General features: G+C 33.9%; 1 non-coding gene across 1 annotated transcript; it reads right to left on the reverse strand.

The window, feature by feature from the left end:
* Nucleotides 1-3,226: 3,226 nt before the first annotated feature.
* LOC129287345 (small nucleolar RNA R71) lies at nucleotides 3,227-3,333 on the reverse strand. The gene has a single exon (XR_008587665.1). It is a non-coding gene; the product is annotated as a small nucleolar RNA R71 (small nucleolar RNA).
* Nucleotides 3,334-22,241: the final 18,908 nt, after the last annotated feature.

A 22,241-nucleotide genomic window follows, 5' to 3' on the forward strand; every position in this document is an offset into this window, starting at 1 on the left:
TCTGTGCCATGTGCTGTGGCACATAGCCATTTTTTGCAGTTTATCAGACGTGAAATGAGACAAAAATAGAGAGAAGATAAAAGAGATCAAGAAGAGGCACGCCAATGCTCTACTAGGGTTTACTTGGGGATAACTTTGAGAGTATTTTAAAGGCTATAAACACCCAAGGTAAGTATCATGCTCATTAATCTCTCCATTTCTTCCACATTTATGAGTTTATGGTTAGGGTTTGATAATGAAAGTGGGATTTCAATCTATATAGGTTATGGATCCAAATTTATTGACTCAAATAAAGTTAATGGGGGTAGATTAGAGTATCTAAACCTAGGTATAATGAGTTTTGGTGTCTTAGGTTGTTGGGCACCATTAATACCTGAAAATCCCATTTATTATGGGTGGTTAGAAGTTTGTGATGCCATTAATGAGGATTTAATAGCTCACTAATGCTATTGGGGGCTAAAGGTAACTATTAAACCTAATGGTTAGGCTCCACCTCTTATAAAGTAAAGGTTGGACAATTTAAAAGTAGAGATTAAGGGTTCGATTGTTTGAGTTTGTTATGTTGATGGAATTCAACTTGGTTGATTGTAGTTTTAGCTCTTGGTCACCTATTGGAGTGGAAATTCAAACTTGAAAGCTAATTGATTGAGGGATAAACCTTTAACCTCTCAAAGGTTTAACCCAGGGAAAACTCTACTTTGTGTAGTTATATGTTAATTGATTGTTAATTGATGGTGAATGTTACATACATGAGATTGATTTTTATGTAAAATTATATATTAGTTTTCAATGAGTGTATGAAATTTGATTGAACACAATGCTATTTTAGCTTGAAATGCAAAATGCAAAGTCAAGAGGATTTTACTATGAAAATGCTTATGTTTTGAAAAATGAATGCGATAATGAGTAGAGATATTTATGTGTTTGTAATGAAATGAATTTTAAGAAATGATGAGAATACACACTTAGGTAGCACAAGGTCGTGTGCCCAATATGGTTGTTGTAAAAGTGAGTATATGAAATCAAAAAAGTAAACTCAAGTGAGTAATGATTATGGCATGATTAGTGGTAGGAGTTCGCTTAGGGATTGGGAGTAGAGAAAAATCTATATGGTATTTAGGTAGCCCTCTGGTGCACGAGGGTATAGCCTTGTCCTACTATTTGTCGAGGGACTAGAACTTAGCTATCTCTACTGGTTCAATGAGGAGAATAGCCTAGGGTATGAGACACCCCAGGGATTCGAGAATGGGAGAAGTCATAGTTCGAGAGTGAGTCCCATGATCTTTGACTACGTCACACCTCACGACTGGTGAGCTTAGGTAGTCCAGTCACACGGACGAAGCCCTAATAAGTAGTATAGCCCACGGTTTTAGTTTAAGGAAATAAGAAGGATATAAGATTAGATCATTGCCCAAGTAAATATATAATGTGTCACATGTGCTAAGTGGTGGTAAGTCGCAAAATTATGAGTCATGTCACATATCCAAGAATATGGTGACAATGCACCTAGTTATGTGAGTAAAAAAGCTATAGACTGATAAATGATAAAATGTAATATATGGGAACATGTTTTATATAGTTGATCTCCTTGTGCATGTATTTGATTTATAATTGATATATAACTACATAGGGTAAGTTTAACCTTGGTTACTGAATGGCTAGATTCACCTATCTCATTTAATACTTTTCAGGCTCTAGCTCTGGTGTTGAGAGGGAGAAGATTAAAGAGGCAGGGAATTAGCATATTCCTACTGTATGCCTCTAGTTTAGTTTTAATTGTGTAATAGTATATGGCTTGCCAATTCTAAGATGCATATTACCTCACTTGCACTATTTTGATTGTTGAAAATGTTAGAATTATATTTTAGGCCCTTAGCCTTTGTGCATGTTGATATATATATATATATATATCTATAGGGCTAAAATACTAGTGTAAGTGTAAAAATGATGATTTGAGCATGTTTTGAATGATTTTAGTTAAATGCAATGGCAAATTACCTCCCCCTTTATTATCTATAAATCGGGGTTGAGGAGTGAATTTTTGTTATATTGATGTTTCAGTGTTTGTGAGGTGTTGTATTAGTACTCCTAAGTCTATTGGACATGGTCCAGGTGTTAAGAAAAGGTTTTGGCACTTGTTGAGGGTTTTGGACACCCATTTTGTGTAAAAGTGTTGAAAAGTAGTTAAAGTGTGTTTGGGTGTTCAACTTTCTAGTGTGACTTGTTTTAGAAGTGAAACCCATGCCAGTAGCTAGTTCATGTAGAGAGCTTTCTGCAGACACCTCGATCACATCATTCAGACATTGGACAGAGAATCAAGGTGAGTCAGAAGTTCCCTCGATTCTGTTGTCAAATGACAGCAAAACCAGTGAAATTTCATGCAACACGCCACAGTACATGCTGCCTGACCTGCGGTGCGTGGCATAGAGAGCAACACACTACGGCACCGCATGCACGAGCTGCGGTGCATGGCTCTAAATCACAGCACATGTTTTGTTTTTCGACCATTTTTGACTTCTTTTACTCCTCTGAGGTATCACATACTTCCGAAACTTATTTTTACTCTAACATGAATGATTTTTTATCAATTTTAACTTGTTTCTATTTAAAAAACTTAGGATTCCTTACTTTTGAATTAAACCTTGGTAATCCCTTTTTGAGCTAATCCTTTAATTATCATGAGTTTCATTTATTAATTGTGTTTAATGGAGTGAAAATGTTTCAACTTGGTATCAGATTCTTTAGTTTTAAGAACTAGTCTCTGGTTTGTGTGAATGAAGTTGTTCAGATTTGTTGTGCATTACATATAAAAAATTGGCAATATCCTATTACACTTGTTATTTCCTTGACTGAGCTAGTGCTAACTCCCTTTTTCCTTTTTAGAATTGCTTTCATCCTTAAGAGGGGAGAATATGGTGCAAACAAGAGCCATAAACGTAGGAAATGCACCAGAAAATGTGCAAAGATTGGAACAAGAACTAGTGAATCATGAGCAACTAGAACCTCAACAGAGTAACAAGGACAATGCCCTAGATGAATTGAGGCGTATGATGGTGGACATCCAAAGAAGAATGGATGGTTATGATGAGATCCTCAGAAGAAGACCTGGGGAGAGTAGCATGATGGTTGAGAAAGTTAGGGTTGACTAAGAGGAAGCCCGAGATGATGTGCACATTAAGGTGCATGGATATAGAGATGATTATCAACTCCAAATTCTAAAGTCACGAAGTTGAGGAAGCAAATCTATGGGGTCTAACAAAGAGAGGATGAGAGTCCCTGTGAGTATTGGACTAGATTCTAAGGTCTTTTGGCTAAATGCCCACACCATCAAATTTTTAGGAAGAATTTAGTCTAATATTTCTATGAGGGCTTGATTCCAGGAGACAAAGTTAACATTGATGCTGCTAGTGGTGGATGCTTGATTGACCTCACTTCTTTAAAGGGTTGGGAACTAATTGACAAGATGGCCTCAAGTGGTGCTTAATACTCTATAAGGGAGAAGAGAAATGTGAATATGGTAGGTTTCTCAATGCTTAATGATTCACATGTGGACTTGCTAGCTGTCAAGATTGGGAGAATGTTGGCTTTACAAATATCTCAATTGAGCAATGTAAGTACTTCTCAAATACTTGTCCCTTATTCTTGTACTTTTTATGACTCACCTATGCATGTAGAAAGCAATTGTCCTTTTAAGTTTGAGCAAGAATGGGAGGCAATCCTATGGTAGGAGGAAAGGGCAAGGAGTTTATTCTAATACTTACAACCGTTCATGGAAAGGCCATCCTAATTTTTCCTATTCAAATCCAAATGAGGCTATGCAAGACAACCAATAAAGAAGAGCATATCAAAACCTTCAAGGCCGTGAGCTTCCACACCTTTTGACCTAAGGTAGCTCTTCCCACAACTACAATCCCAATGCTAATTCTTTTATACCTTCTTCTAATTCTTATGGTGAAAGGAGACTTGTGCCAATTGAGAGTTCTTCTAACTCTAATCTTCTAATGATGTTAATATGTTATGCAAGCAATTAATTGAAATGAATACCTTGTATAAAAACATATATGATGGCTTAGGGAACAAGGGAGAGAGTATGGGTAACAAGTGTGAGAACATGAACTCTAAAACTGATGCCCTTACTTCTCAAATGAATATGCTTGCTAACCAATTAAGTATAGCCAACGCTCAAGCTCTTACATTACCATCCAACACCATTACTAATCCTAAAGCTAATCTTAATACTATCACATTAAGGAGTAGCAAGGAGTTGGGAGAAAGAGTACAAGAACCCTAAAAAGAAGGGAAGGCCAACATTTTCTCTTTGAATTCTTCTCTTGATGTTAATGTTTCTAGTTCTTCTTTTGCTCCTAATGATGCACCTTTTTGTAGGGATAATGAGGATGAGAACATTGAGGAGATTATATATGAGCAACCACTATTTAAGGTGGAAAAGAGGACTATGATCGAGTTATTTAGCATGGAAAAAGAGGGAGAGGCCGAGCAAAGTGAAACAAGAAAGGACAGTTCGAGGAAGGAAGAAGCAAAACAAAATCAAGAACTCATGAAGAGACTTCCTTTACCACAAGCACAAATTTTTCTTAAGAAAATTAAAGGGGAAATTGATTAAGAGGTATATGATTTCTTCCATAAAATTTATGTCAATGTACCCTTGATGGATGTTGTGAAAAACTTTTCCAAATATGCCAAATTTTTAAAGGATTGTTGTACAAACAAGAGGAAGTTTAGGCCTAATGCTAGGGTTCAATTACCCTCTTCTGTGAGTGTTATAATGAAGCCTCAACCCCTTATTAAGTGTGAGGACCCCAATTCTTTCACAATTCCACGCAAAATTGGCAATACAAATTTTTCAAATGCATTGATTGATTTAGGGCCTGTTATAAATGTGATGCAATTGTCGATTTACCATGCCCTTGATTTGAATTGCATGCATAAAACACCAATGATATGCCAATTAGTAGATAGGAGTGTTAGGAGACTACATGAAATAGTAGAAGACTTGTTGTGTTCTGTTAAAGGTCTATTATTTCATGTAAATTTCTATGTGCTTGATATGTTCAAGGAAAGGAGTGGGGATGACATTTTGATTCTAGGAAGGCCATTATGAGGACTATCCATACATTAATAGATATGAAAGAAGGTAGTTTGATTTTGAAATGTGGAAAGGATCATGTTACCTTTAACATATATCAGGCAATGAAAAGACCCTTTGAGGATTATTCTTTACTTAGTCTCAATGCTATTGACATTTTTGTTGAAGAAGTTATTAAGTAATATGCACACACCTTACTTCCTCATGATGATTATTCTTCATTGACTCCACATGTTTCATGCTTTTGTGTTGAAAAATATGTTTGCAAAGATTGTTTAGAAATTGATAACCATTTGCAAGATATGGATTCTTCCTCTCATATGTTACTTGATGATAATGAAATAGATTCTTTTCTTGATCTTATGGGCCAAGAGGAGGGTTCTCTTTCTTGTGATGTAGTTGCAAGCATAAATGAAGTTAGCATAAGAGAATCTACTCCACTTGAGATTGATGACTAAAAGGTTGCCAAACTATTGGAGAAAGATTTTACACAAGTAGCACCATTGCCTATGAGGCATGTGGAAGTAATTGAAAAAGATATGAAGAAAACAAAAGAAATTATGTCACTTCAAGTGGAAGGAAAATAACTTGTCCTTGACATTCCTAAAGAAGTTATCTCTTGTGATCTTACATCGGATATAGAAAGATTATTACCATATAAGGTAAAGCATTTGGATATTAAAGGAGTTGATAATCAAAGGACACAGAGGAAATACATTTTCAAGATTAGAGACTCCAACTTCATCTCGGGTGTAAATGTATATCCATGCACCTTAATGTGCACATCATCTCTATATAGTTACTTTGGTGAGTATGTGTAACTCTTACAAAGATAAACTCAATCTATCCACATTCTCCTCTAACACAAGAGATGTGTAGTACCAGAATCAAGTAATGCCTCAACTTGGTGACCACAAATAGAAATTATACCTCAAATTAAGTTTGAAGATGCTTTGGCCTCTTCCTATTTGATTGCAAACATTTATCTAGGAATGGTAGAATACTGCTCAGTCCCCTCAACTCTAACCTCTAGGCACTGCCTAGCCAAGTATTCTGACTTGCCACACTTGAAGTAAGCCTAACATTTTCTTGGATGACATCGGCCGCAAATACTATACTGGGGTGACCTTCGTGTATCAATGTTAGCACTAGAACATTGCATGCTTGCCTCAAAGATTATGGAGGCCTAATCCTCACACCTTTACTTCTCCACATTGATCTCCTCTACACTAATCGAGACTAAGATCTTTTACCAAAGCCCTTCCTTCTAGAAGAACTAGAACTACCCAAACTGTATCCAAGTTTCTTTAAAATTCTATCTTGCAGACCTAAAGGAGATGAGAATCTCCCCATGCTCTTGCCTCCTCTCTACCTTTACCTCTCTACCTAGCTAGCTGCTACTATCAACTTGTGACACATATCTTCATATGTTTTAATATAAAACAACACTATTTATTGTCAGTACTTGGGTCTCATCTTCCTTAACAGATACTCAGCCTTCCATTTAGTGTCATTGCCATACTAAAGGTAGGTAGAGTAAATAAAAAATAATTAAACCTCTAGATAAACTCTTTCTTATATAGATCTCCCTGCCTGAATGCTTGGAATTCTTCCTTCTTCTTAGTTCTAAAAGAAATTAAGAAGTACTGGTCAAAGAAAACCTTCTTAAATTCCTCTTAAATCAGATGAGTACCACCAATCAATCTCATAGATTCCCACTACATCTTTATAATCCTGATTAACTATACCATGGCCAAAATGACCTTTTGCTCAATAGTATAGATCACAACTTCAAAATGGTCTTTAATCTCTTAATACATAGCTTTGCTTCGCCCTTTCTCATATTTCCATTAAATGTAGGTGGGTTTAACTAAATGAAAGTCTTCCAAGCATGATTAATTGATGGATCAATGTTAAGAACCTCTTGTTTGTTACCTAAACCCTGAGATTGTCCAGGCTTGCTATGTGCTTCTTCCTGCATTGCAATATTTTAGGCTTCAACTCTCTCTTTTTGCTCTCTACCTCTCAAGATCATATTATGATCTTGAACTGTCTGTCTTTTATCTACCATCATATTTTTAAGCTCTTCCAATAGCTCATCACACCTATCTCTCGACTGTGGTTGAACTAGTTGAACTTCTAGCTCTTACTCCTCCTTGTTTACCTATCTAGAATAAGCACTTCTAGCATGAGTACCACTCCTCATGATATAATACCTTTCTCCCCTCTTAAAGATGAAAAGTATAAGGAACAATGAGAATAAGGGAAAGGGTTGTGTAATTAACAAGGATAAGTTTCCATACCTAAATATGAATGCAACAAACAATGACCACAATTAGGTCCCAAAACTCAAGAAATTGATACCAAAATGTAACATCTTCCAATATCCACCAAATATTAAGGGGGGTTAACTAAATCACCATGTTTTAAAACCAAACTGTACTTAAAAAATTTCATTTAAAAGGCTTTGGACCTAAGACTTGTTTTGCAAATCATCCCAAATCTTCATACCTCAAAGCAAAATAAAGCATAGCATAGTGAAAGACAACTTGTGTATTCAATGGAATCAATACATACTTTTAAAATAAAAAAATAAAATATGAAAACAAGGGATGTGTCATGATAGAACACATTTGTTACACACCTATCTAAGTCAATTAGGACCATTTTTAAGGTTTTATTAGCCAAAGTGTGTACACATTGCATTAGATTTGAAAAATTGCCTAAGTGTTGATGAATCACATATTTTACACACTTGTCTTTTATATTTGTGACCATATTTTATTAGTTTAAACCCTTAGCACTAAATTTGATCATTAGCTCACTTTTCATTAAATTTTGACATTAGGGGCATCTTAGTCATTTTGCACATTTTATTGGAATTAATTATGTTTAATCTAGAATTATAGTTCCTTGGAAAATTTTATTATTTGAGAAATTTTTATTCTCATTTTTTAGGATTTTTATTTGGTTCAATTTCATTAGATTGATTTACTTTTGTTTCTTTTGCATTTTTAAGCATTTAGGGGCTAATTTAGTAATTTTCACTTTTTTATTTTAAATCATTGTTTTTTACTTTTCAGCAAAGAAGAAAAATGGAGAAACAAAGGCATGCGTACGTGAGGACCTTTAAATTTTTGGAAAAAAATAGAAAGCATAATCATCTTCTGTTGACAGTCATGGGAGACGTAGACTGATCGCTCATCTCTCTCAATCAAAGTTGTCAACCACACACAATTACCCATCTCCTCTCATCTTCCTCTAAGGTTCAGAGTCCAGTCCATTGTACAACTGTTATATGATTTCCTCTAAGTTTAGTCTGTCATTCATAGTCATCGTACAGCTTTTCTCAGCCACCTCATATGAATAAATACTCATCTTCTTCTTAGTTTAGTTGGCTCACCATCTCTCATCTTCTTCATTCAGCTGGTTGCACATAGATCACTCATCTTTCCTCTCAGTTTTCAGTGTAGCCAAACGCTCTTTCATTCTCAGCTCCTTCAAGCATTCAGCCATGGCAACTCTTATAGGCATCTAAGTAGCTGATTGTTCTTAGAGTTCTTTAAGGGAGATGAGACTTAAACTTGAGTATTCTTAATTCAATGCATTACGATTCTATTGTAATTCACATCTAAATTCTCTAATTCCTTTGTTGCTTTCAACTAGTTGATTCAATTCTAGTTAGATTGAGTTCTTTACTTTATTTCATTCCTTTAAGAGAATTACATGCTATGATTTGACTTTTTAATTGGATGATGCATACTATACATTTAAATTTATACTTTAATGGTTATTGTTGTGTAAATGCTAATCTATCTAATCCTTGTGGTGATATTTAAACCATTTAGCTTCTGTTTAGGTCTTATATTGAAATCAATTGCTTAATTCTTGATTGGTTCTAAGTGCTAGAACATGGTCAAGATAAGGCAAGGTCTAATTCTTGAGTCAAGTCATTGTTTGGCATAATTTTCATGGGGGTTGTATCTTGGTTTAAGCCATAATAACCTAATCCTAATGGTAATTAGGAATTTTACTTAATATCAAATGAGTTGCAATAATTGAATGAATTGAACTTGGGATTCTATAATGGTGAAAGTGGATTTAAATCTTGAAGAACTCATTTGTTTGCTTGGTTAAGTCAATTTCATCTCACTTCACATTTTCCTATAAAATTCAAAAAAATTGTAAACACCTTAAACCTTGATTTTGATTTTCAAAACCAATATTGTTTCTAACTTGTGAAAATAGTTTATGAATTGTCTTTAGTTGCTTAAGCTTGCTCTCTTAGGATTTAATGACCTAGGGTGTACTCAACTACATTCTAGTTTCTTTGAAAATTTGATATGACTTATGGCTTTTCAAGTGTCTAGTTTACTACACTAAGGGTATTTTGCTCTAAAAAAATCAACTTTTGAGAAAATTACAAGAAAAATTAACAAAGTGCATTTTATATCCAATTGATGAGTGGTCAAATTGGATTTTTAAAATTCATTTTAGTTTAGGAGTAACCAAATAAAAAGTCAATACTTTCTAAAGTGTCCTTGTTTGATCTAGTTTTTGGTTCGCCTTTGTGTAAAATTTTTATATAATTTTGTACAACCTAAAGCTTGATTATTTTAATAAATTCTCCCCTCTAATTATGAAATTAATACTAGAATTTAATTAGATTTAATTATGTCACATGTTATTTAATTGAATTATATGATTTATGTGATATGGATGGCATGTGGCTTGTGCATCAATTAGCAAATTGAGGTCAACACACCTAGAGGTCAAAGGCTAAAGTAGAGAAGTATGATTTTTGCATTATTAAAGGGATTAAATTAGCTTCAAAATGTGGATGACACATAAAAGATTAGGCACACACATTGGAATCATATATAAACTAATAAGAGGGTGCCACCTTGTAGTGCGACAAGACTCCCATTTCCCTTTTGTTTTCTTTGTCTATTTTTTTAATTAGAATTCAGCTAATGGAGAAATAGATTTTGCATGCCATTTACCACACATAATCAAATTCATTCACTCATTCATTCATCTTTCACATATTCTCTCTCTAATTCATAGTGTTTTTCATTTTTTCCTCCTTCTCTCTGCATACACAGCCACGTCCAACACATTTTCTCTACCATTTCAACATCAAATCCACTCAATTCCTCAGCCATTCTTCTTTTCTCTTAAGGCCGACCTCAACCTTAGCATTTGGAAAGAGAATTGAATCTCAAATCATCAAGTTCATGGAGATAGGGCCACGGCATCTATGTGTTCTTGGAGGAAGCAAAGTGCTCTTTATGTTTTCTAACTAGATTCTCTATGGAATCTTAAGGGAGAGTTGATGGAAGAGAAGCTTTAAAATCTTTACTTAACTAAGCTCAACTATTTCTTCATCTTATTTCATTTTCATTAGAACACTATGACTATTATTGATAATAGTTCAATTTAATTTTAGTTTCATAGTTGTTTGTAATTTGTAATAGTGAAGCAAGATTGTTGAGTTGAATTTCATGCCCTTTATGTTCACCTCATGAATTTACATGGTAATATGTGATTTCAATGGGTGAATGTCTTATATTTACCTAGCATATAATTATGTGGTGAGTACTTGATAAGTTGCTTTAGTTTCATAGTCTTGAGCTTAGGTACAACTTTAGATAGTGGCAATTAGAAATGAATTTTAATTAAAGACTTAGTTAATTCTTAACTTAAGCTAGTAAGGTTACCTGAGGGGCTTGTCATAGCACATATGGAATTGAATTACCGAAGCTAGATTACTCAAAATAGTTGTCTTAGGTAAACACATTTTTCAGTCAAAGAAGAGAAGTTGAGTGAGTTTCCATAATTAATTAGAGGCTAGGATTCTTCTATTAGTAATATCCTAGGGTTCCTACTTTAATAAGGAAGCCACTCCATTCATAATTAGATTTAGTTTGCTAGTTTAATTCACTAGATAATTAGGTAACTAGTTTACATAATTAAATAATTAATCTTCCAACTTGGGTGACTTATTGCATTAGATAACCTTTAATTAGACTAAGACCATTCTTGGGAGATGACCTAAGGTTGGCCCTATATTGCATGGGTTAGCTTCAGTTTAATTTTAAGGGTAAGCTGCTAATTTCCCTATCAAAGTTTTTGCACCATTGTCAGGGAATATGTTTAGGTTTAATTTAGGGTTGTTTAATGCTTAATTTTTTTTATTTTGTGTTTCTAAAAAATCTTGAGAAAAATCAAAAAAATTTTGTTTTCTTTGTTTTTCTTAGTGTTTTTGTATGTTTTGAATATTTTGTTCTGTTTTAAAAATAGAGAAAAAAAATTAATGCAATTTTCATGTGTTAGTGTAAAGCTGACAATACTTTATTTCCAGTATTGCTACCTAAAATTGAAATATCAACTAGGAATGAGTTTGGGGAAATTTTAACTTGAAATTTGTTTCATTTGAAAGATATATCTCTTAGATTCATTTTGAACTTAGTTTGGTCAATTTTGGACGTGAGGATTGTCTTATGGAAGTTTTACAAGCTAATAAGGTCTAGAGAGTCTTTACAAAGGATTCCTGAAATCCTATTGCAACTTTGAGTTGGCATATTTCTCATTTTGTGTGTCCAAATTACCTAATTCTAGTCTCATATTTCTCCTCATTGTCTTAGTTTTGTTTCTTGTGTTCAGCATTTTCTTTGATTTTTCCATTTTCCTGTTTGAAAGTTTGATAGAATCTCTGAAGGTCTTCTAGATGAAATCCTATTTCTCCAAAACCTTGGACCAACTTGTAAAAAATTTTGAGAACAATTGGGAAGAAATTTTGGTCTAAAAGTTTTATATTATTGCCCTATATATCTCCTATGGCTCTCATAAAATTGTTAGGGGAATTGCTCATGTGGATTGGCCGCTAGAAAATCCACAAGTTCATTGTCTCCAGAGAGCCTGCTGTGCAAATTCTAAATCATCAAAACTTCTTAATTAAGCATTTCTAACTCTCTTTCTACTTGTTTGGTACTATTTTTGGTTTTGTTTAATCATTTGATTGCTGTTGAGTTTAGTAGAAAGAGAAAAAAAAATTCTCTTGATTTTTTTTTGATTTTTTTCTTTATGTTTTGCATTTTAGTATAGCTTGTTCTTTGATCTTAATTTTCTTCAGTTTGGTTATTGTATAACCTATAGAAAATATATCTTTTTTGTCAAATTAGATCCAGAAATTGAAAGGACTAATTCAAGGTTGAGAAGATCACAACCTATTCTTGATTCTCATTTGGTTTGTAATTCAACAATGGAAGGTATCCTAGGGCATGAACATGTAAATAATAAGGGCCATGGGAATGGTAATAAGCATTTGCATGATGATGGCCATGTTAATAATGAATTTGAGAGCTTGCATAATCCTAAAGAGGAGAGGAGTATTAGAGAATTAGCTCAACCTAATTAGCATAATAACCCTTATGGCTTGTATGTTCCTCCTACTAATGTTCAATTTAAAATTAAACCCTCTTTAATTAATGCATTGCCTAAATTTCATGTGTTATCGGGAGAGGATTGCCATAGATTTTTGCATACTTTCTAGTTGGTTTGTGATACTATGAAGCTTATGCATGTAAATATTGATGATGTTCAAGCTAAGCCTTTTATTTTCTCTCTTGAAGGTTTAGCAAATGAGTGGTATTTCAACTACCATTCTTATGTCAAAGTGAGCACATTGGCCGAGCTAAAAGACTCTTTGTGGATAAATTCTATGGAATACAAAACATGCTTGAATCACTATGAAAACAAGTTTAAATTTGGTTGGTTTGTCTTAAGGCACTCTAAGTCAGGCTTGAAAGAAACTAAGTATAAAAACCCATTCAAGTGTGAATCACACCAAGGTGACATGTGTGGATTAGTCTATGGAATATTTCAAGCTAACACATTAGGACAATTCAAGCATGTATAATACCTAACTCAAGTGAGAATTAGATCACTGAAGTATATCCAAGAGTAATGGCTAATTCAAGCATGTACTCAAATTTAAAGGTTCAAACACGTAGGTGTCCAGTCTAGGGCACACATAAGTTGACTTATAGTTTAAGGTGAGGATTTCAGAGACTAAATCAAGCAAGTGCCAGTCTTGACTCAAGCTTGAATTAAATCCTAGACATGAGTTGACTTACAGTTTAAGGCGAGGATTTCTGCATGTAATAAAATATGGCAAATTGGATTACGTTTTAGGTTTAGTTTGGTCTGTACTTACTTTTCTGTTGGCTTGCTTTTCTTTGTTTTAGGTTTTTGCATGCCAGACTTGTCTCTTGGGCTCTTAGGTTTTATTCTGAGAGGCCCTTTGTTTTATAGCCTTTTTAATATTGAATATATTGATGTTATATTAAAAAAATTTCTTAATTACATTACGAAACTACTGTCGGCTAATAGGATGACATGAATATCTATTTCATTTTTACAGAAGTCAGATTCAAAGAAGCTCTTTCAGCCGTCTATGGCGGAATATAGAAACATACCTATAGAGTACTACTTATTTAATGAGAGCCACACAATAATAGTCAAAGCTCAAAATGTCTACCACATTCAGCACGCTTTCCATAATGTAAACATTTAAATTTGACTAGAAAGTACATGCTCATGCTAACAAGGAAATGGTAAGTGTATGTGAAACCGAATCACGTGAAGTTTTGTATTATTAGGGCAAACTGGCTCAAAGCCCAAAGATTCTGGAAATCTAGTACTTTTGATTTTTGAAACAGCTCAGCCGCCTAGAGGCTGCTACGTGTCATCATCTACCTTGTCACTAGGCCCAATCATCCATATTTTTAAACATTACAATTTGACCCCTAAATTTATCCTTTTTTACATGTTTACCCCTATACTTTCAAATGTGTCACTTTGACCCCTTAACATTATGAAATTTCATTTTGGTCCCAAATCTTTTTAAAAATTACACCACTTAGATTTACATAAATTCCATCTTGACCCCATATTTTTCCCATAATTACACTTTTGCCCTTATTTTTTCTTAAGACTCCAATTTTACCCCTTAACCTTCTAAAATCCTAATTTTACCCCTTTACTTTTTTGAAATTCTAATTCTATGCCTACACCTTCCCACCCCATGTCTGATAATTGTGTTACCAAAGTCCTAATCCTACAAAAAAAAGTTCCAACAATGCCTCCAAGATATAGGAATGTGCTTGTGGTTGAGATAGACAAGATGAGATGCTAGATACAGAAGTTGGAAGCTACCATAAAACTATAGTGAGCTTTATTAGAAACTTATAGAGAAAACTCAAAAGGGGATTCTAGTAGTAATAGTTCATTGCCCCTTGTAAATTGTTGCCATTAAAGATAGCCATTTTGCCCTAGTGACATCAAGGTTGAAATTATTGAGTTTGAAAGGAAATTACTGTAATGTCCTCTCCAACATTACCAAACATATAAAACACAAGACATGAAACACTGTAATGGTAACAAAGTCTAATTAAATTCCTTATATATGGTTATCATAACACAGAGGTTAGAAAGAAGTTTAGGAAATTTGGCTCCTAAGAAAACCCCTTTTGAAAAGCCGTTTAAGTTCAAACTATAGTTTAAAATAAGTTGCAAGAGATAGCTGAAGCAAGAAAGTTGAATAACCTCTTAAAAAAGCATTAAAAGAGATAATTTAAGTTACCTTAAAAGTGCTCCATCCGCCACTGTGCATGTGCTATCCGTCGTGGCAAATGGCATAAAGAAACTAAGTCTCTTGCTGAGTAATGCGTTGCAGGGTATTTGCCTTGCATTGTGGCATGTTGTTGCTATTATGACAGCAAATAGCTATTATGACAGCACTCTGGGTCTAACTTTTAAAGAACGTCATTTCACTATCCAACACTCGATTTGAGTGATTCAAGCATCCACATGTGGCTCTTAGAATAATCCAACTATTGGAATTGGTCTCACACCCAAATACTAAACCAATTAAAAGTTGGACACCTAAACATAAAATGGTCCATTTTCATTCTAAAACAACAACCAAGGTGTCCAAACTCACATACCAAATGCTAATAACCATGGAACCATTTGAATCAACTTAAGGGAACCACAAACAACTTGTTTGTATATTTAAATCATAACATAACATTCCACACAAGATTTGGCCACGAAAATTCTAAATTCAACATAATTACCAAAGGGGTAATAACAATTCACAATTATCATTTCTTCCAGCTATTGAACACACCAACACAAAAACAATATTTACACTAGTATCTCGACCTCTCATAACATTACATCACAGTTATATCATTCCAAGTCGAGATATCCACAGTTTACAACAATATTCATACAAGTGACCTCAAAATGACATGTGGTTCTAAGTTGGCATATGCATAAAAAATTCATTACAAACTAAAAGAATAGAGGAAGGATTATACAATTACAAGTCCTCTTAATGCTCAAAAGCACCTTCCTTCCCTTTACCCCTATCGAAGTCTTTATAATCCTCCCTTATATCTTCCAGATATAAGAAAGGATTAACATAATCACCACCTTACAAAACCAAATCATAATTAATCAATATGTTTGAAAAGCTTGGGTCCAAGACTTATTTTACAAAACCATCAAAATCATAACAGAACAGAACATTATGTAAGGAAAATAAGTCATATGCATTCATATTAATCATTGTATGCCTTTAAAATGAAGAAATCAGGTCAAATTATGAGCCATACCCCACAGCGGGTAACACCTGTACAATGGCATATGGCCCAAAACCTTTTCTATGCCGTGCGCTGCTATGTACATACCAATTTCTGCAATTTTCATTTGACAACCCAAATGACAAACTTTCAATGTGCACCATTTTCACATATGACGTTTGACCGGAGTGATTCAAGTACCCACAAGAAGCTTAACTCATAAGTTAACTGATGAGACAATTAGACACAAACTAACAATCCGATCAAAATTTAGGACTCGAGGTGCAAAATGTAACATCCTAAAACTTTAAATCTAGAAAAAAATGGATTAATTAAGGGATAAATTAGTTAAAAATATGGTTAATTTATTTAATTATGTTTTTGGGTGGCTAATTGGATTTTTGGGTCATATTTGGCTCTAAATTGAGATGGGATGAAAGTCGGATCAAGTTGGGAGGCATCGGGGGGAGCAAAATCAAGTTGTTGCTCACTGTACCATGAGCCATGGCTTGCATGGTGTGTGCTGTGGCGCATGGCACAATAGGCAACTTATATTTTTGGGAATCAGCAGAAAAACTCAGATTTTGTGGTGGAAAAACCTAGAGCACGAAGGAGGCAACTTTGGGCACTGTTAGTGCATAGATTTGGAAGGATTTTAAAGATCATTTGAGCCTTCAAACTCTTAGGTAAGATTCCTACCCTTCTTCTCTACCTTTTTATCTCATTTTCCACGGGATTTGGAAGAGTGAGATTTTGGTCTGATGGGATTAAGCTATGGGTCAATGTTTTGAAGATTTCTATTAACTCTAAAGGTTTAATTTAGGTTTATTTATCTTGGATATGTGGTAATATGAAGCTACTTTGTTGTTTAATAGAAGTTGGATCAAGCTTTATCTTGATCATGGGGTGTTGAAGTGTGATAAGTTGAGGTATTGAGTTTTATGTTGTGATAAAGTTAGAAAGAGATTTGAAGGGATGAAGTAAACAAATTTTAATCTTAACAAGTCTATTTGTTGAGAATTTGAATGAGAAGTGGGAGAATTGGGAGGTTATTATTAGTTAATAGTGCTTGTGTTAATTGAAAATTAACATATAGTACTTGTTGATATAGATTATGGTGTGGGAAGACTTATATTGACACAAGAAGAGGATTAGTACCAGGGGTAACCCTTTTAGTAACAAAAGGGTTGAGATAACTAGATAATTTGCATTGTTTATTACCTTGTATAAGTTATTCTCAAGTGTTTTTTTATGATTTGTTGAGTATATATGCATAAATTCTTTAAAGGTTATCTATTTTAGAAAAAGTGGATTATTGGTTTTGTAAAATTCTATATTTTTGAAATTAATGGAAAGATTTTGTTATACTTGCTTGGAAAGTTGATTATTCATGGTCAAGTGGAGATATGTAGTGAAATGTGGCATATTAGAGGGTGGGAGGTTACCCTAATGGAGATAGTGAAGATTTAAGTCCATATGGTATTGCTAGCACCTCGGGACGCCAGGTACAGCATTTACTCTCCTTAGTGCCCAAAAATGGGTACGGTGTTGGAGACTTATTCTCCTTAGTACCTAAAAGGGTACGGGGTTGGAGACTATGCTCCTTAGCATTCGTAGGATGCGATGTTGGAGTAACGACACCCCAATTACTTGTAATAAGGGGAAACAGTAGTCCGAAAGTGGTTTAGGACACCTTGGTCGGGTAGTCCTACCATGGATGGTGAGCTTAGGGACCATACATGTGGTTTAGTTCTGTGAAATAGCCTACTGGTTCGGTCGAGAGTATTGGAGGACCGGATGGTTAGGGATTATGCATGCAAATTTGTGGTGATATTATATGATGTGATTAAGTTACTCATTTTAATACTTGTTTATAACTTGGCTTATTAATCAATAATGTAGATTATCTTAGTTATTGAGATTTTTATCTCAGCCTGTGGATTATTATTTTACAGGTGCTACCAGTGAGACTGAGCCAGGGAGAGAATCGGGCAGGGGCTAGCATATCTACTACACTCTTTATAAAGCCTGATTTTAGTTTGAGTAGTGTACATAAATTTTTTATATGATATTATATGTTGCCAACTAGGAATGCATATCATTTTGATTGGTTGCACTTGTTTCATACTATGTTGTTGTGTATTTTAGCCCAATATTGTATATGAGGTGAATATGTGGTAATTTTTATGGTGATGGGCTAAAATACTAATACAAGTACAAGGAATGTTTTATCTAAGTGGTGATAATATATTGGTAGTGAATTATGTGGCAATAGAGGCCAAATAGTGCTTGTAGTACTAATTGTGCATTTTGGCCATATTGGGCAAAATGGCCATTGAGTGGCCAAATTTTGTGTTTGGTATGTTTTTATTTGTTTGATTGGTCACTAAAGTGTATTTTGGTCTATTGGACTTAGTTCAAGCCTCACAATGGGTTAATGGTATAAGTTATGAGTTTTGGGTACTTGGATGGTTGAAAATTTCTTTGAAAAACTGACTTTTTCATCCGAGTATTTAAAATTCTCATACAGTGTCAGATCATAATGAAACTTGTAACATTAGTTAGCTTATTGAATAAGCTTTGCGTGGGCGCTTGAATCACTCCAATCAGACATCATATGTAAAAATGGTGCACATTCGAAGTTCGTCTAGAAAAGCTGTCATGACAGCATTGCTATCATGGACACGTGCGTTGCGGCACATTTTGCGCAAGCTGCAGCGCACAGTACAATGAGGAAACTTGGCATTCTATTCCACAAGCCGCGGCGCAGGGACCACGAGCCACGGAGCACGGACCAAAATACTCAAAAATGATATTTTTGGCCCTGTTTTGAAATGTTTTGCTTTCCAAAACATTTCCATGCTTTCAATACCTATTTAAATCATTAAGTTTGAGCTCAAACTATCAATTTAAAGAGTTTTTATGGGATCCCAATTATTCCACAATTATTTTAAAAGATTATTAGTTTTAACCCTTTTATATATAATGTGAGATTAGGAGCAAATCCTTGCTCCTAATTATGATTGGTTGTTGTGATTGTGTGGTGAATTTTGGTAATGTCAATGTGGACATTATACAAAATGTCACTTTTTTAAAGAAATTAATGTGCCCAAGCACCCATATTGATCTCTTAATCTCATTAGACCATTATAGACCTTAACTAAGTCTCAAAGAACCTATTATAACTAATTGACCACATTTCATCACATATATTCACATATATCAAAATTTGGCTGCTCAACGGCCAATTTCCACAAAACACCAACTTTTCACAACTACTCACATCTCAACACAAACCAACCAACTTGGCTATTTTCACTACAATATCACCACAAGTCACTATTATTCACCAGTTTTATTACTTTTCAAGCATATATCATGATCACAATTGACCGAACCTCTAAATTGCCCTGACTTGAAACTATTGGACATAATAGCTTGTGACATTATGTTTAGCTTAAGTTTTGATGATGAAGAGTACAGATGAGTTAACTATACTTAAGCTTAGTTGTTCTCATATTTATAGTGGTTAACTAGGGCTATGGAACAAGTACTTTAAATTGTTTTTACTCATAATATTTCATATTACATGAGATTTGAAAAAATGATTTACATTGCATGCATCAAAGTTATTTTATACTATCATATTTTTCCTAATCTTAAATTGGTTCTATATCCATGAGTATTCATAGTATTATCTTGCACAACTTAGATATATGCATATTAACACTTGGACTAACTATTTTGTTCATAATATATCATTTAAAGTTGTCTAAAGTGAAGATGAGAGTGAGCATGAAGAAGAAGAAATTGAAGTCATCATTAGCATGCATGCACACTCAAAATGGGAGAACATAAAGAAAAGGATAATCCAAGAAAAGCTTAAGAAGAATGAAGACATTTGTACAATCTTGGATGCACCTTGGAAGCCTTGGTCTTGATAGGTATAATATCTTAAGCTAGGAGTCTTTATGTTAAACTCATTGACTTAGATATGAAGTATTAGCTCAAGATATCTTAAATCAAAACATGCATTTTAGCTATTAAGTGTAAGTGTGAGATACAATCATGGCTTTCATCTTTCATCACAGATGTCTCACAAAGTTTAAAATATTTTGATTGCTAACTTTGTAAAGTTTTCAAAGTTGTTCTATTTACTTAAAATGGAGTTAAGTTGAAAAATTCATGAATACTTAAAGTCTAAGTTGTTCAATTAGGACCATTTTATTAATTTTTTATCACCTCGAAGTGCACACATTGCATTAGAATTAAAAAATTGCCTAAGTGTTTAGGTTTAGTACACTACGGATATTTTAGTTCAAAAATAAAATTTTGAGAAAATATATAAGAAAAATTGAAAAAGTACATTTTATGTCTAGAATATTAGTGGTCAAATTATATTTTTGAAATTCATTTTAGTTTAAGAGTGTAACCTTCCTTATATCTACTTAATATGGGTGAAGATTATGATGTTACCATTGCCTCACATCAATCATAATAATCAAATTTCATTTCAAAAGCTTCAGCCGAAGACTTATTTTGCAAAATGATTTAACTCACAATACAATTAGAGAAATATACAGCAGAAGTAAATCATACACTTTTCTAATACGTAATGGATATAATCCACTAGCTTTCCTATCCTAATGGCATACATTTCATCATAAAATAAAATTGAGAAATGGTCCGTGCATCGTGGCATATGGCACAGAGCCACATGCTTACCTTTTCTATGTCGTGAGCTGCGACATGTGTCACCATGCATCGCAGCGTGCCTGTACGATCTTCTGCTATCATTTTAATAGCAAAAATGATGAACTTTCAACGTGCGTCATTTTCACATACGACATCCAATTGGAGTGATTCAAACGCCCACACGAAACTTAGTCATATACTAACTAATGAGATAGGTTTAGATGCAATCTAATAGTTTGATCAAAATTTAGACACCCGGGTGTAGAAAGTCACTTTTTGGAAAAATTTGTGCATCCAAACGCTTAAATCGATCCCTTGCTCTCATTAGATTTCACTAGGCCTTGAATCAAGTCCAAAAGGATCTAATACACTTGATTGATAATAATATATCTCAATCATACTCACACATCAAATTTGACACTTCTACGGCTAATTTTCACAATTCACCAACTTTATAGACTTTGCCATTTCTTAACAAAACTTAGCCCACTTGGCTATTTCTCCTCACATTCATACATATTTGTATTCACAATATAATCTTAGCCCTTAAATTACTCATTTCATCATAATTTGTCCCTTAGTTAAGAATTCACTAAAATACATTCATTTTAATACAATATAATCAAATCATAACCCTTTTTGTCTCAATTAACACATATACATATAATCAGGCTAGATTTCATAAAATTTCAATTCAATCATGCATGAAACCCTATGGCAACTCATTTGTACACATATATACAGTCTCAGTTAGTTCGTTACACAAACTCAGAGTACACGGCTTCATAACTCAAGCTGGACCAGAGTCTCTTCCTTTGCCTTAGTCACTTCTCAGTCCTATAAACATGTAACCATGAGGGTGAGATAAAAATCTCAATAATAGAATAACTCATTCCTATTGATTATCACATGCAACAATATGAAAGTAAACATAGTATATCAATAAAACCTCATAAAATAGCATTTATATCACATATCTCATTTTATTTCTCAACTTTTCCTCAAACATATAGAATTCCTTGTTATCTCAACATATTTCATCATATGACATAACATGCTAGCATGATCTCTACCAACTGAACCTCCAAATCTCCCCAACACGAAACCATAAGCTCATCTTAGACCAATGTACACTCTCATTGGCCTTGAGCTCACCTACAGTGGTAGAATCACCTAGCTAAAGATGTTCTAATGCACAATACAGATTATGGTTTTCCCCAATACATATAATGGGGCATTGTTAACTCTAACATGGCATCATAAAAATACTATGGAATCTCTCATCTCTAACATTGCACTTTAATAAGCACTAAGGAGATCTTCTCTAACATTGCACCTTATAAGGTACTCAGGAGAATTGTTTTCAATACTGCATCCTAACGGGTGCTAAGGAAACCTTGCCATATGATTTTTTATTATCTCTTACACTCGAGTAAAGTCTCACCCTTATGATTATGCTTTCCTGAACCATTTAAGGTTCCATTTATAGTTTCACATACTTTCTTACACATAACACATACATATTATACTTTACATTTACAATCACAAATTTCAATGCTTGATTTTGACCAAAATCCATTTCACACAACAATCACTCAATGCTATAAAAAATGCTCAATTTAAAACCCTTTCATACACTACACAGCATACTAATATATAGTTACAATAAATAGTCAAATAAAGGAAGTTATTCAGTTACCTTAATCCTTTTGTCACTAGAAAGGTTACCTATGGATTTCAACAATCACACAAGTTTATCTCAAGCTTCCTGCCTCTACTCATGCATC

This window comes from Prosopis cineraria, unplaced genomic scaffold (assembly GCF_029017545.1).
Source record: "Prosopis cineraria cultivar Desert tree isolate PC_DT_omini unplaced genomic scaffold, ASM2901754v1 PC11, whole genome shotgun sequence".
NCBI classification, from domain to species: Eukaryota; Viridiplantae; Streptophyta; class Magnoliopsida; order Fabales; family Fabaceae; genus Prosopis; species Prosopis cineraria.